This window comes from Monodon monoceros, unplaced genomic scaffold (genome assembly GCF_005190385.1).
Source record: "Monodon monoceros isolate NGI ecotype Baffin Bay Population unplaced genomic scaffold, NGI_Narwhal_1 Super_Scaffold_19, whole genome shotgun sequence".
Taxonomy (NCBI): Eukaryota; Metazoa; Chordata; class Mammalia; order Artiodactyla; family Monodontidae; genus Monodon; species Monodon monoceros.
Genome location: NW_021703775.1, coordinates 83,084,995 through 83,099,696, shown reverse-complemented (window position 1 = coordinate 83,099,696; position 14,702 = coordinate 83,084,995).

Sequence of the window (14,702 nt, the reverse complement as noted above, 5' to 3'; positions counted from 1 at the left end):
CATGAGGACTAAGTGAGATGATAATAACAGGAAGAATCTTACCTCTTATGAATCCCACCCTCCTTCTCTTGCTGCAGCTAAGTTGCTTTTCTTTTATCAACGTGCCACAATTGATCAAAGAAATCAGGCCAATGCAGGGCATTCACATACACTGTAATCTTTGCCTAGCATATTATTTTGTCCCCACTCTCCTATAGAACCCCTAAAGATTTCTCAGGTCTTAAAACCAGTGTCGTCTTAGAAGTCTTCCACGACCTTCCAGAATGAGAGGTGTCCCCCAGTCATCTATACACATGGTTTTCTCGGCTTCTCTTTCTCCTACAGGATGTAACCAAAGGCCATAGCATGGCCACGAGGCCCTTGACGTGATCCTCCTGACTCTTTCTGGCTTGTCTCTCATCACTCCTGGTTCCTCTCAAACTTGCCTCTCCTCCGTGGATGACTTAGGTCGCTCTGACTTGAAATTGCAACTCTTCCCATGTGATTCCCTTAGCTGTCTCCTTCACTGGAGACTTTACCACTCTCCCAACTCTGGTCCCCCCTGCTTCTGTGTCTCCTGTCAGAGAACTGATCCTGCTAGGTATGGACTATCTGCTCTCCCATCTATCTCACGAGGCTGGGAACTCCTGGAGGGCAGAGACTTTATCTTGTCCATTTCCATAACCTTATTTCCTATTGCAGTGTTTAATACACAACAGTGTGGATGTTAAAATAAATAAATGTGGCACACTCCCTGCCAGGCTGATGCACGGTATTACAAGCTCCCTCGTTAATTTTCTTCTATGGCTGATTACTGCCCTGACCTCACCTTCCCAGTCTCAACTGGGAGGTCAGAGGCTGACTTTCTTTTATATGTCACAGTAGCCTTCACATTTGAATCGGAATATCTTTAAACCAAGGAAAGTTTTATTACAAGAGGAAATACATAACTTAATTTGGCTAGCAATAGGGAAGAATTTGGGGGTACCTACTTTTGATGGGTTTGTTGGGACAATATTTCTTAAGTTGAGTTATTTGAATCATTGCAAGAGTCACAGATTCCTAGTGCCCTTTGCAGACTGACAGCATCACAATCTCTGGAAATGTATTGATGCACTTTTGGTAGTCTCCCTTCAGAACTCCTATCTAGTGACGTATGAATTCACTATGCAGAGAGTAGAAGTGCGTGCCCAACTGGGCAGATGCACTGAAAATGCAAATTACCTAATTCTTCCCGGGTTGTGTGAAAATCAATGGGCGGTCTTTTGCAAACATGAGATGCAATTACCCCAGAGTTTAATGTGTGCTGGTGAGATTTCAAGGAGGCATGGTGGAAAGAGCACAGATTTTGGAGTTAGAGATACTTATCTCTGAATCCTGGCTCTGGTCCCCACTGGTCATGTGTCTCTGGGCAAAATACTCCATCTCTATGAGCCTCTGTTTCTTTATTAACAAATATCAAGCTTAGAGCAATCTATGAGAATTCAATGAAATTATCTATCTATCATCTCTCTATCTATCTCTATCTATCTATCCATCCATCTCTTGATCAAGAGAAAAATAAAGATTAGTCTAGCACCTGGCAAACAGTAGGCATTTAATAAATTCTATTTTCTTTTCCATTGTATCCCTTTAATCTGAGACAAAGAGCTCAGACAATTACTCATCAACATAAGAGTTAAAAGAATTGATGCCTCCAGTTAGACTGGGGGGTTCACTTTTCCCTCTCCCAACATTCAGGAAGATGGTGTAGAAACAAACTCATGTTTCCGTCTTGAACCTGGACGCAGTCTCCGTGAAGTCAAGTCAGGACTTCATTTTCTGAGCACCTCCATCAGAGAGGAGGGGGAAGGTACACAGAGCCCATGGCGGGTTGAATTTCTCAGCACCCAGGTGGGAACAGGCTCTGAGACAGATGCCATTTCATTTTTAAACGTGAAATTTGTAATTAGTACAAATGCATGATGCATATATTAATTCTCAGGTGTAGCATTATTGTCTCATTTCATTAAGGAAAAGTCTAAGGCTCACAGGCAAGGGGACTCACCCGCAGCTTCTATGTGGTAGAAGCAGCTTCTAGGGGCTTTCTCTTACCACAACCCATGTTATTCTCACCATAGCAGTGTATTCCAATGTTCAGTCATGTTTTTGCCATTCTTTATTTTATACTTACCTGTAAATATTAAATCTAAATTGACTCATTTCTTGATACAGAGATTGTGTCTGTGTTACTTCTGATTTTCTAATGCTTTGGAAAAAATAATATGATGTTAGTGAAAAGAACATTTAAAAAAGAAAAATATGTGAAAAAAATTAGATTGGTTTGGTAATGTGGTCATTGTTGAATAAGCTATCATCAGATCAATAAACTGGATAGGTACATAGATACATAAATACAGATACAGATAAATATTTGAAGGCACTGGAGAGCAGGCAAAAACAAGAAGATCTTACCCCTTAGAAGAAAGGAAGCATACTGGATGAGAATCACATGTAGAAGTCCCCTCCCCAGCCCTGGGTCCTCCCCAAGATGCTCCAAGGATGCCCAGTACAGGTGCTAGGACTCAGGTACAAAGCTGCTGTTTTTGTGGCTTGAGGTGTCTGAGGAATGGAGTTTGCTTCTGCCAGAGAGGTTAGAAATTAAATGTATAATTAAAATCTGTGCATTTCACTATACACACATTATACCTCAATTTAAAAAACAGATTTAAATCTGAATCTACGTGTTATTATATGATAAACATAAGCATACAATTTCACTGACCTTAGTTTCTTCATTTGAAATACATCCCGGACGCTAGTTTTTGAAAACCTGCCTTGTGCCAGAATCTCTTAGGAACTGAACAAACATCAACTCAAAACTTCACAATAATCCTGCAAGGAAAGCGTAATTATTTGACTTGACCAAGATCAGGCCAACTGCCCTGTTCATATGGGCATAACTACAGGGGTTGTCCTCTTCTGTATAAAATTGTTGGGCAGATCAAATTTAAGATGTGGTGTAAATTGGTGCTCGATGGTTTTATGTTACTCTTACTACTCAGAGGGACTTGGCTGACTCCTAATCATGAAGAAGAAACATTTATCCTGTTGTTGAGACCCTTAGGGCACTGACAAAGGCAGCAAAAGGCCATTTTGTCTCAGCTGCGACTCTCCACTTTCCGAAGCTTTATCTCACCTCTTCTGATCGATTAGGTGACAACTCTGGGAACTCTCCACTTTTCTGCCTTGTTTCAAGAGTTTGACACTCCAAAAACTCAAAAGAGGGAGGCAAGCAGCTGCATAAAAGTAAAGACACATTTGCAAGATGCTGTGTGTGGCGCTTTTCTTCCCTCCCTCTCCCTTAAATGCAGAGAGAGTGCAGTGTGACTAATTACACCGGAGAGGAAAGCAGAAGCTCTCAAGTTAAAGTATTTTGGTAATCATGTTTACCACGGGTAAAGTACGTCTGCATTAAATAAGTCAAAACACAGTGCGCAAAATTTGGAATGATTCCTTGAGCACTGCAAGGACGGAGTTAGATGTAGAAATGATATAATGTCCAAGTCGAAACACTATAAGAGAAGATAAACCATCTGCTTCAACTAACTCAGATCCACTTGAAAATGCTAATCGTATGGCAGTAGGATGATTAAACTACATTAAAAAAAAATACTTTTTTGGTAAGACATACAACACATTTTTCAGTGAGATTGAGCTGCCCACAGATGGAAGGAAAGTTATTACCTAAATTAGATGACCATCAGTATCAAAATGTGAGTCATAGGTTCTTAGAAGGCTTACTGATTGCTCAGGCTCTGTGTTTGCAGATGGTCCAGACAAGGTAATTAACTTGTCCAAAGGCCAACAAAAATTTAATGAGAGATCGAGAACCTGTTCTGAATTTGATGCCCTTACACTGACTCTTTTAGTGGAGAATTGAGTCCTATGTTGATGGGAAAATACAACCCAATCATTACCCAATCATAGCCACATGATAATAGGGCCAAAAGGGACCTTCACAAGTTTCGAGGTTCAGAGTCTGAACTCCTCGTTTTGTGGGCAAATAACTGGACAAGAGAAGTAAAGAGAAACTTTTTACTCCACCACAAAACCATGGAAATATGCAACACACACATACTCTTACAGATATCCTGCTCTTAAATGGAGATGGATGAAGGTCTTGGTGTGGGCTTCAGCCTAGGGCACAACTTTCCTTTCCAGTATCAATGATGAAGATGTCACTGATGATATGATGAATACAATAATTATGATAACACGTTTTCGAGAGCTTCCTCTATAACTGTTAAGCATTTTACACCTGTGATTGCATTTAATCCTACAGAAATTTCTGTATTAGATTGCTAGGGCTGCTGTAACAAAGTACCACAGACTGAAAAACTTAAAAAATAGAAAGCTGTTGGCTCACAGTTCTGGAGGCCAGAAGTCCAAGATCAAGGTGTGTCAGGGATGCTTCCTTTTCAGAGCTGTGAGGAAAGGTTCCAGGCTTCTCTTCTTGGCTTGTAGATGCCCATCTTCTACCTCTGTCTTCACGTCCTCCTTCCTCTATGTGTGTTCTGGTCCAAATGTCCCCTTCTTATAAAGATATCAGTCATAAAGGTTTAGATCCATCCTGATGACCCCACTTTGACTTGACTTGTAAAGACTCTATCTCCAAATAAGCTACCTACTGAAGTACTGGGGGTTTAGGACTCCACCATATGAATTTCGTTGGGGCATAATTCAACCCATAGCAGGCTGGTATTATGTTGTTATTATTTTCATCCTGGAGTTGAGGTAACTGACGCTCAGAGAAGGTGCCTAATGAGCTCATAGCCACAAAGCTGGTAGGAAGGAGAACTTGCATGAAGGACCAAATGGAAAGCTTTTGTTTTTCTTTCTAAAAATACTATATATTTTTCTGTGTAAGTGAAGACTGGGTCAGGCTGATAGAAAAGGCCTGGGTCTCTGGTCAGTTCCTAGAAACATTCTCTCCTAGGTGGCTCCAGGAATCTCCTTCTAAAGAAAATAAGAAGCAGATTTCTGACTCTCACTCTGCACATCCTTGAATCCCCTGAGCTGTGCTCCTGATTCTCTCGGTCCCAAGCGTGGACTGATGTTCTGAGTCTCAGCCATTACCAGCTCATCAGTGTCAGAACAAGAAGCTGGGCACAGCCTGTTAGGAAGCCAAGAGGATATTCCGTCTTCAACTGGGGGGAACTTATGGTGTGCAAATGCACACCATTCACCCAGGCAAGGGATTTCATCTGACAGGGCAAATTCCTCAAAGAGGGAAGTGACTTCACTTGGGGAGAGACAAAGATTGGGGTGGGAGGATCGGGAGCCAGCCCAGACAGATCTTCACCTGAAATACTTGAAAGCAATAAAGTGGAGGAAAGATGAGCACCAACATTGCTGGTTAGAAAGAGGACAAAGAACTGGAAGTCAATCAGATCAATTAAAGCAAAATGTGTCTGGTTATAGCATCCTTTTCCCAAAGATTTCCATATAATTAGTCCTGGGTGAAAATCACTTCTTTGTGAATCATTTCTATATGAATTCCATTGGGAACTTAAGGTCGGGTGAAACAAACAAGTAAACCAAGGCATAAATCATGGGAAGGAGTGAGACATGGTATACATAGGCAGTGGGAATTAGGGCTGGGTTTGTATCCTGCAATCCTTGGCTTTCTTACTGGTTCTGATTGACTCTCTGAGTGTCAGCCTCTACCTCGTAATGCGTGCATCATGATAGTGTCCTATTAAGTAGTGATAATTCAATGAGATAAACGAGTGGAAGTGTCAGCGAGCTTTGCATGTATGAGGTGCTCAACACTCGTTTTAGAATAATAAGAAATAATTGTATGGTCAGGGAGAGACAACTGGAAACAGGGCTTCTGTTTGTAATTCAATCCTCCTTCTTCTGGACCACAGAGAGAAAAGTGCGTACACATCATGAAAAATACCTCAAGAAGAGGCTGTGTCATGAAACAGAAATAAACGCCCCAAATCATAACATTGTAAGAAAAGCTCTTGTAGAGCAGGGTTCCAGTGAAACCGGTTGTGCACGTGGAAAATCAGCTATTTCGTAGAGTGGCCACTTGACCTGTGGAGCAATCGTGGACTCTTGTAGGAAAACCAGTGAGTCCCTGAGACCAATGAGGAGGTCAACAGAATGGGCCATCCTGGTGGTTGTGACTTGTATTCACTCTTCAGATAGGGTGCTGAGCATGTTCAGCTGCTGGAGTTATTTTGCTGGGTACATGTCCCCCTTCAATTCCTTTTTCTGATGCACATTGTTCAGAAATGCTTCTGACAACTGGAAAATTCTACCATCCCTGGCCAGTAAATGTGAGGGGCTCAAGGTTGAGTACAGGGACTGCTGTTTACTGAATTGCAACCCCTATCTCCTGTGTATAAGGCATGTTCAATTCTCCCAGCATTCACATGAGCTAGCCATCAGTCTCCTATTTTTCAAATGAGAAGAGTCTCTCCAAGTGGCTTGCCTGTAGAGATGTAGCTAGCTAGTAGCAGAGTTAGGATGCAAACTTTGGTCTAAAGCCAGTGCCCACGATCTTTACATTATAGTTATATTAACAACAAAAAAATCCCCTAATACTTACATAGCATTGACTATATGCCAGCAATGGTTTAAATATCCTCTAACTCTCAGCAGTGGATAGGAGCAGGTACTCTTATCACTAATTTAATAGATGAGGATCCAGAGGAATGGATGGCTTGAGTCAGGCACAGAGCTATTAAGGAAGGAACTGAGATTTCATCCCACGTGGTCTGCGTTCCCTGCACTTCACAACTATGTTAGGGGGCTAGAGCTGCCATAACAAAGTACCACAGACTTGGAGGCTTAAACAACAGAAGTTTATTTCCTCATGGTTCTAGGAACTAGAAGTCTAAGATGAAGGTGCCAGCAAGATCAGCTCCTTCTGAGGTCTCTCTGTTTGAGTTACACACGGCCGTCTTCTCGCTGTGCCTTCACGTCCTATCACAGGGTTTACCTTTTGGGTGTGTCTGTATCCTAATCTCTCCTTATGAGGACCCTATCATATTGGATTAGGGCCCACTCCCACGACCTCAGTCACATTCTGAAGTACTAGAGATTAGGACTGTGACATATAAATTTTGGGGGGACACAGTTCAGCCCACAGCAACCACTATACCAGGCTGTCCTTTCCAATGGTACCATTACCAATTCCAGTCTTGTTGCTTTGCTATTACGTTCTTTTATGTTTTGACCCTGTGGCTACAATGGTCCATACCTGTGGTCTGACATATCTTACCTTGATGTGTAAATGTTGAGTGTATCAGACAATGAGGCTTAATATTCCCCAGAAATTCTCACCCCATACTTAAGATAGTATAAAATAGCTATTGACTGATCTCAAAAGTGTTTTTTTTTTCCCAAAGTCACCATTCCTTGTTTATGAATTAAAAAAAAAAAAAAATCATGTGAGCAGATCAAGACAGTTGGAGAATGGCAAAGGTAGAGACGTAAGTCAGATATATTGCCTCTGGGTAAAATAAAGCAGCTTGCTGTGTACTCTTGAAGTTGGAGTTACAAAAATCTACAGTGTGACGTGAGAAAATATTTGCTTTAACATTAAGACAAAATAGTGAAATAAAAATTGTACATAAACATGGCCATGCTTAAATATAAAACTACAAATAAGAAATAAAAGAGGGGAAAGGAGTGAATCAAATTGTTCACATTGGTTGTCTTCTAGCCATGGTGTAGGAGTGATTTTTCTCTTGAGATTTCTCCCTATTAAAAAAAAATCATATTTATAAGTAGATAATACGTTGTAGTAGAATAAGTAATAATATTTAAAAATAACCAAAAGTGCCTTAAGAACGATTGCCTTATAATTAAACTTATTTTTGGACTGAAGAGTCTGTATTAGAGAGACATCTACCATCTTATGACAAGCAGGCAAAGCCTTAGATCTTGTTCATGAGGCAAGTCATGCATCTTTAATGAACACATAGTGCTGAACGTCCCTGTCAAAGCGCTCTCACAGAACTCAATTATTTGATTCTCAAAGCCATCTTACTCAGCAAATGGGACAATGATTAATATTATAATAGGAGATAAAGAGATAAAGGGTCAAAGGGGTCAGAGGGCTGGGAGTTGGGGAGAAACATGATCATGAGGTCTGCTTTCTTCCAGTTTCCTCTGTGCTTTGGTGCTAAGAATATGTTTCTAAGGTTCTCTCTAAAAATGCAGGGTTAATTTTAAGTAGAACAGATTCTATAAATGATTGCTTCCGGTTGCATAAATGGTAGAACAGAATTTCATTTTTAATATGCATATTTAGTGATTTTAAAATGGTGTAGTTCTTTACCAAATGTTAACACACTGGAGGTGACCAATGTATTAATTTGTACCTCCAGCTTGATCTCTTTTGGAACAGCTCTGCAAAGTTTTTACATGCATTCCGTCAATATATTTAAATGTATGTCAGATATAGCATTAAAGGTGAAGACTACAGCTCTACATCAGCCCTCAGGAGATTCAGACCCATGCAACGGTTTGTGCTTATCAGAAGTCCATATGTATACCATGCACTTCTGCAGCCTAATAAAAGCCTGGATTCTCAGTCAATGCCAGGCAAGGGTCAGGAGCCCCAGGGCCCTGAGTGGTTCAGACTCCCATCTGAATTTTGTTATCATCTGTAGAAGAATATGAGAACCTATGACAGGTCCCTGTGTGATTACATTTTACTACCGATAGCTCTGGGGCTTAAGTAGTCTTTTGTTTGTTTTATTTACTTTAGTTAGGTTTAGTTTGTTTAGGTTTACTGTTTTTCTAGCTTTAAATCTGTGGTTTGGCTCTAAGAATATTTAGACATTGTGGTTCCGCTATAAGAGAATTTAGATATCGCTGATAATTGATTTAAGTTTTAAACAAAAATTTTCTCATCTATATTTTAAACTTTTGCAACAGATTCATAAATTTAGTCCTGAGGATACAAGGCCAACTTTAAAAAAATCACTATTTGCATGTTCTTGTCTGTACATATCAAGATATTTTCATCTTGTGCAGCCATAACAAAATACCGGAATAAATGAGATGCTAAAGATGAGACTGAGCTATCATCAATAATCCTGACTTCAAATGCTTATGCCATAAAACAGTTTCATGTTGTAATTGCTTGATTCATAATAAAATATTATAAATATGAACTTATAAAATACATTCGTAGTAAAAAAAATACTTGGTTCGTCTGCTTTATATTTTAGGGATCTACCTAACAGCTCATTTGAAAATAATATTTTCTTTTTTAAAAGTTTCAAAAACACTCGCGTAGACCAATACTGTACTAATTCTGCTTCTAAAAGCAGAAATGGCTTATACTGTAACATTGTTTTCAGTTTCCTGGAATTCATGTTCTGGTTAGTCACTGATTATTTTCAGCCTTTCCCATGCTGCTTGAGTTATTTCAGGTAGAACCAGGATTTTGGATTTTCCCTGGGGAATAACTATTTATTCATTGCTTCTGTTGTTATTCCTTAGACTGATGATCAATCATGACAGTTACCACCAAGACATATCTGACTAAGGGAAATGGAAACACAATTATCATCTCCTGTAAACCACTTCACAGGGGACGTTGCCATCTTTCTAACCTTCATTTCAGGATCGCTTTCAGGAAAGTCAGATTCCTAGATCTGGATGCTAAAAAGAAAAAACAAAAAAAACCACTTCAATATAGGGAAAAAAGAAGTTGGCTTTCCATTATAACAGTCATTCTGAATTCCATTGTCCCACCAGAGATCAATGAGGGTCATACTTATCTTTAGGAATAATCTTGGAAGTTTGAGTGTCACTGTCCTGTCTCAGTTTGGGGTTGGGGTTTATTGGCATTTGGTAGGCAAGGGCCAGGGATGACGGGTGCAGATAAAAAATGTATCTATAGCTTGTGAAACTTTCAAATCCCTCACCAGAAATTCTTGCAGCTGAAAATCTTTTTTAAATTATTTGAAACTAGAATCTAATTTCATTTTACAACTATAAACACAGAGCTCTCTTCGCAAAGCTTTATTACATACTGAATGTTCCAAGAGTATAATTAAGTCATAATTGAAGGAAAGAGTATGTTTCGTCTTATGGAAATTTTACCAATAGTTAGTCACATGTCCAAAAAAGTCACAGCATAATGGCATCACTGCTGGTGGTATTTGGGTGACCACTCAAACATCTGGATCAGTTCTCAATTATAGCGGTCGCAGTCACAGACATTCTGTGCATAGAAGCAAGCATCTCCCTGCTTCATTATACCCCTTTATTATTATAGGAAGGGGAAATCTAGAACTATGTGTAGTTATATATTGATTTTTCACTTCAAAGACAGAAATTCAGAGGATGGAGTTAATTACACTCTTCAGTTCACTGTACACTATCAACATCGGTTCATGCAAGGTTCTCTTTATTTATAATTATCTTTTATCTTCATAACACATTCCCACACCTAATACAACCATTTTGATATTATATAATGAGTATCTTTCTGTTAGTATGTGATTTTTCAAAATGGAAATTATTGACATGTTTACCATTGTATTGCACCCAACACAACTTTTTTCTTACATTTCCATTAAGCATCACATCTTTAAGTCCATCCAAGGGGCTATGTGCACATCTAAGCATCCAGCATTCGAGCCCTGCCCAGCTGCCACTTCCCCCTCCATGATGTACATCTGCCACAGTTTAAGCGTCCTACCCAGGAGGACACAAGTGGTTTCTAGTCTCCACCATCAGGAAAGTAACAAATGAGCATCCTTGACCATGTCTTCTAAGGGATATGTGAGAATTTCTTAGGGATTTCCTGAGGATACTCCTAGGGAAAGAATTGCTGGAGTTATATGATGCATCTATACTTGAGTTGATTGATTAGTATCAGATTGGTCTTCAGAATAGCCCTTCAGTCTCGATTCCCCACTGGAGAACATGTGCCTCTATTCCCATCCCTGTCAATTTTGACATTATCCTCTTTTATGACTTTTTTTGTGGAGGAAGAGAAGCTAATAGTTTTGAAGTCATAACTTCCTGCATTTCTTATTTCTCTGATTACTAATAACTGGAAACCTCTTCATACACTTGTTAGGAGTTCCTTTCATAATTCAGATATTAATCTCTTGTCAGTTATATCTTACAATTATTTTCCCCCATTCTATTTCATAACAGAAAAATTTAATTTTGAGATAACCAAATGATTGGTTCCTACCTCATATTTAGTGCTCCGTAAGTTGTTAAAAGTCCTTAGCTTTCCTTAATCACAAGGACGATATTATCTTTCATTTTTAAATTCATGTAGTAGTTTTATCATTAGCATGTAAGTTGTGCTACACACAGTTCTGTGGCAGCCCTAGTGCCGCCACCCTTTTGACGTCTTTGATTCCTTTGGCCCACCTCTCTGTTCCAGCACCAACACCACCCTGCTAGCATCACAATGGCTTTGTAGGTTGTCTGAACAGCTGGCCAATGATAATGAACATTAGTTCAGGGGACCTGGGACAAACCCTAAGAGAGCTGAGTCCACTTGAATTGTAGGGAAGAGCTGGTATGATCCTGTGCTCATTGGCCCTGACCTAAGTTTTATAAAAACCTGTCCTGGGCTGGCAACGTTCAAGTCCAGGTAAGCTGCTGGCCCAAGGCCAAGGGTATAAGAGAGGTCTCCACAGGGCTGTGCACCTAACCTCTCTCTGAGACATGGCAGCTCTGCTGATATAAAATGCAAAATAGAAATGGACATGGGTGTTCTCGGTTCCCTAGGGTCACCTCCAGCTTTTGTAGCAGCTCTTTTCTGTGACTCTCTCATCCTCTCTGCCCTCGTTATGTCTTCAACCCTGCCTCTGAATCCAGGTGCACTTGGGGACACTTTCTGTTACTCCTTGCTCTCTGCCCTGGGGCTTCCCTGTCACTGCCCCTGCGGGTCCTAAGGTGACTGCTCAGCTCTACCCAGACCTGCCCAATCACAAGCCTGAGGAAATTCATACCCGTGGAGCAATGCTTGAACATTGGAGGATGGAAGATAGCTCAGAACTACCCCATCGTCCCCCACCCCTGCCCCTGCCTGAGGTCCTGAGTTGTCCCCAGCTGTGATCAGCTTGATCACAGGCCCTTGAACTAGCTCTCCCTCCTCCCTTGTTTCACTCTTTCTTCACCTCACTTCCCTGCATCCATGCCTCTTTCTTAAGATCTGCTTTTCAGGGTCCACTGGCTAAGATAGAGAGGCACCCAATACTGACCTTCACATTTTATATTTATATTTATATCCTGCCTCCTGGCTTATCGCTGATGGATTCCATGAGTCACAAATAATCAAATTCAGCTGACAATTCTCTTTTTTAGTGCAAGTTAAAATCTGTGGCTGATACTGAGGATCTAACAGTGCAAATGAAGCATCCTTATTCTCACTTTAGTGTAGAAGACAGACAATTACAATGGAAAGGTGTGCTTCTTTTTATAATTCAGCAAAGATCATGTTCTTACATTCTGAGCAGCAGTACGTTCCAGCCAACTCTATGTGCAGAGAAAGATTTACACAAGGCTGTTTGTAAACTAACCAGGTGGAATAGAGAAACAGGACATTGGACCAGGTCTACCCTTGAACACTACCCATCAGGCAGATAAGCAGGTGTGTCCCCATGGCAGGCGTCGCCAAAAGACCACAACACTTTTGTCCACTGCACCTCAAGGGCCTCACTAAGCATCCTTCTCATTTGAGCAAAACAAGCAGCCACTATAGCTGGTCACATTTCACGTTCACAGTAAAATCTATTGGCCTGTAAGAACTCCGCATTTTACAGGTGAGAAGACAGGTCCAGGAAGGAGGAAGGACTTTCCCAAACTAACCTGGCATATTAATAGCAGAGTTTGGACAATAACCCAAGGTTACTGATATAGTGTTCTTTCCTCCTTTGCTCATTCATTCACTGACCCATTCATTCATTCATTCATTTGTTCATGCAGTGCTCTTTACCTGTTCATTTTTCATCCCTACCACAGGTAAAACCCTATGACCACTGATGCAGCACCCCTTCTCCATTGGTTAATTGCTTGGCTGATTAATTCATTCGGTCATATCTTTAGCAAACAAAAAATTTTAGCAGACAGTGAGATCAGAGGTCACCTATCATTCCAATTTAAAAGTCACAGGCAAACAAACACATTAGCATTATTCCTACTAGACTGTGAACTTCCTGCATGCAGAAACTATTTCCATGTCTACTGTGGTCCCACCACTACTCCCTTCTTATCTAAGTCAACAGATGCTCTGAGGAGCTCTGAAAAATCCTGTAGTATTGAGGGAAGAGCTTGCAAATCCCTAAAAAATGATGTATATCAGTCAGGGTTTAGATCAGAAAACTAACTCACTTTGAGTATCTCAGAGGTGACTAGTGTAGAAACTTGATTACACAGGTCATGGAAGAGCGGCAAATCCCAACAGGGCGTGATGTGGTAAATGAGTGATGGGGACTGCAAGACACTACCTGGCCTAGGACAGAGGAATAAAGTAAAGATGTGATTTGCAGGAGCATGGGGACCAAGTAGAAATTCAGATCATGGAGCACGTCTATGGTGGAAGAGACAACCACCATGGGGGCCGCCATTTTGGGAGAGAAAAACAAAAGGAGCTATGTCCTGCTTCTTCCCATCTTCCAGTTTCCCACTTGGGCTCCATGTTGACCAACTGAGCTGAAATCCAGCTGCTACAGGGGAGTGGGAAAGGCAGCCCACAGGGATCGCCTCCTGGGATTCAAGCAGAGCAGGAAAAGAGCAAGGAATGGATCTGCAGGAAAAGGTCCCAAGACCCACATGAAGCTCATGGTCCCTTCCAGCTCTGTCACCCTGTCTTTGCTCAGGCCTTGGTCAGACTCAAGATCAAGAGCACAGTTCACGGCTTTGTAGAAGTGCTTTTCTTCTTGGAAGAGATGCCAAGAATGTAGGATTCCAGGCCCCGATTTTTTTTTAAGTTTGCTAAACAGATGCAAATATGCTATTCTAGACAGTGCTGTAACATCCAAGACACGTGCCTACACAATGGAGTAAAATAAATATTTGTGTAAAGAAACAGATTTGAGTTTATAATCTTAAAAGGAAATTTTCTCATCAAGTTAAAATATAGGCTAACATATGTTATTAGGAAACAATGTACCTTTATTTAGTTCAGTGTCCTCCGAACAAAGTCTGGTTTCTCATGCATACAACCATTCTAAATCTACCTCTTCGAAGGTGGCCCCACAAATCGGAATCTCAGAGAGAAGACATTTCACACAGGCATCCAAAGTAACGGTGTAGGTGGTAAAGAAAACGATATTCCAGAAATGGAAAGCAGCATAGTTGAGAAAACAGGGAAGGTTATACCTTATTACAGAAGCCGAGACTTAGAAAGTTACTCACACCAGCTGGATGCACATATTCACATAATTTCCATGAGACAGAGCTGAACTGGAGTGATAGAATTGAATAACATTCACACTATATATATGTGTGTACATACATACACACACACATATAGATATATAAATCATTTGCACTTATAAATATAAAACATCATTTATTAAGCACCTACCATGTAGACTCTAGAATAGATAAATGATGTAACTTAATTTCTTCTTAAGCATGTGCTATACCTTCCTCATGCAGACGTTAATGTAAATGACACATAGCTAAGAAAGAGGATGGCTTGTTCAAGGACACACTGCCAATAATTCCAGGACATT